The sequence below is a fragment of the Muscardinus avellanarius genome (genome assembly GCF_963383645.1).
Source record: "Muscardinus avellanarius genome assembly, chromosome: 14".
NCBI classification, from domain to species: domain Eukaryota; kingdom Metazoa; phylum Chordata; class Mammalia; order Rodentia; family Gliridae; genus Muscardinus; species Muscardinus avellanarius.
The window spans coordinates 77,099,462-77,102,292 of record NC_137800.1 but is presented as its reverse complement, the minus strand read 5'-3'; positions in this window follow the sequence as shown (position 1 = coordinate 77,102,292).

Sequence of the window (2,831 nt, the reverse complement as noted above, 5' to 3'; positions counted from 1 at the left end):
CCCACCCGCCCAGGGTCAGGACCAGAGGCCCGGACCACAGGGTCCTTCTGGGTGGTGAGGGGAATCATACGAATTTCAACTTTTTTTGTTTCTCTCTTTCCCTGGTGAGTGAATAACCTCACTTAATAAGAAATGTAACATTTAAGCTCCATGAGGGGATGGATTTTTGTCTCTTGACTAAGTGATGTGTATCCTACACACCTAAAGTAGTGCTTTATAAGTAATAGCCCTTTAATAGATACTTGCTGAATGTTGAATCAGTCTTCACAAACACAGGCACTGCTTCTCCAGTCTGGGGGATGCTGATTCTGAAGAATGTACACAAAATGAGTCTTGTGGTCAGCTAAACTTGCTGTCCTCCTATTGGACATGGACATGAGTATCTAATAGTATGTTTCTGTGATTTCTGTGAACATCAAACCTTGCTTTCCAAGATACACTGGCAGCATTGACTGATAACGACTGAAAAATGTTTAGAAGAGAAATGAAAGGTAAAGAAATGGTGCATTGGGAGTTTATGAAAAGAGCCTGGTGGATAGGGGGCAGATATCTACTTTAGTCCTATAAATAGCAGGTTTCACTGTCGGCTCAGCACCCAGAGCTGGCCAGGCTGGTGTGTTGACAGAAGGCCATACAGACTCAGAACAATAGGCCGGGTCATGAGGACTTAAGTGAAAAATAGAAGAGACAGTCATGAGTCCGACTGGCTGTGTTGATTGCCAGGAAACCATCCATCCATTCATTCCAAACACTGTTGTACTTGCTACAACAATTGGTTCTGGGAATCAGGCTGCAGAACACAGAGAGAAGAGGGAGGTCAAAATGCACGGGTCAGTTGAGGCAAATTCCAAGGGGTCTCCAAGACAAATTCAAGGTCAGAGGCTGAGTGGTTGACACTGTGGGTTGCCTGAAGCCCAAGACAATAGTGGCTTCAACAACAACACCTACTGTAGGATCCACAGAGAGGATGAAGAGGGTGGAGACCAAGCATCTCGGGATACCCCAAAGCTCTGGGAGAGGCCCCAGCTTTCTTTCTCTTTCTTCTTTTCTCCCCCCTCCCCCAACCCTCTGCAGCCAACCTTGGAATCCTGGCAGCATTACTTATTGTCTGTTTCTATATTCTCAAATGTTATCTTTAATCACATTTTATTATTCATAGGACATTTCTATGCCAATAGTAATTATTTGGAAGCCAGCCAAAGATACAAGAACTAAGGGGGGGGGGATGCCTCTGAAGATCCAAGATAGAGTGGCACGACGTTTATCTACTTAAAGATGAAGTGCCGTATTTCATTTCTTCAAGAAGCCCTTAGGCACTCTGCCAATGCCTAGTGACTCTCAGGCAACCTGCAGAGTTCTCCAGATCCGAGGGGAAGTCGAGCAGCACACAAGACAGTGATGACTTGAGTCCAAGAGCAGACGAAAAGAGGGAAGCTAGAAAGTGGGCCCAGCAATCACGACCGGTGACCTGTCCACTAGGGGTGGAGCTTGAGGATGCTCTTAACATGTCAATAGGTTCCAAGGGATCCCCATATTGCAGGGTGAGTTCCTGTTCTCAGCCACGGCCAACTCACCAACAACAATTCAGTTATGATCGCTGACGACATTTAAGCATTCAAGGCCCTGCGTGCGAAATGCATCTTAGAAACACTCCCTTCTCAGAAGACCAAAGTTAAAAATGAAGTGTTAGCTCACAAACGGTAAGCTTTACCCAAACAGAGTCAGTGGATATTTCTTGATGTCACAATTACTCTGTGACAAGTTATTTCACATATCATCTTTTCTTCTTTTTTTTTGGGTGGGTCTGGGGATGGAACCCAGGAACATTCAACCTTTGAGCTACACTCCCTGCCCTATTTTGTATTCTTTACTTTTTTGAAACAGGGTCTCACTAAGTTGTAGAGGGCCTCACTAAGTAGCTGAGGCTGTCCGCAAACCGCTATCCTCTGGTCTCAGCCTCCCGAATGCAAGGATTACAAGTGTGCGCCACCATGTCCAGCTTCCTTCAGTTCTTATACCCGCCACAAGAGATCTTTATTTTTATTTCTACTCTAGAGAGGAGGTGAGGCTTGGGGAAGTTAATTTATTTGCTCAAACTCATCAAACCATTAAAAGGCATTACTGGTTTTCAGAACCAGTTTTGTTTTGCTGTAAAGATTGGGTTTTTGGGTTTTTATTACTTGTTTTAGTCTCCAGTGCTCACAGAAGTGATACAAGATCGTATTTTAAAATACTGTTCTAACCAGACATGGTGGCTCACGCTTGTAACCCCAGCGCTTGGGAGGCTGAAACAGAAGGATCTCGCAGGTTCAAAGCCAGCCTCAGCTACTTGGTGAGGCTCTCAGCAACTTAGTGAGACCCTGTTTCCAAATATAAAATAGGTCTGGGAGTATAGCCCTGAGGTAGAAGGCCTCTGGGTTCCATCCCCAGTACCACACATACACAAAAATACTGTTCTGAGTATAGCTATTTAATGGAGTTTTGTTAAGCTTTATTTCTGCATCCAGTTATTGGTAACTAAATTCTCCTTTGCATTTCTAGCAACTGGTCTTTCAGAGGTCAGAATATTATTACAGATTCTGTTGTCTTCAGACTATTAGCGCCTCCCAGATATGATGGAACCCAGGAGCATTCAACCTGGCTAGTCCACAGAGATGATTTGTGTTGCTTTATCTTGAATGGCTAAATGAAATGACATTCTTAAGGGAAAAATGCAGTAACTGTAGTAGTAGTGAAATTGGGTAGCTATATATATATATATATATATATATATATATATATATATATATTTTTTTCATTTTTCTGAGCATGTAAAAATAGAAAACCAATAT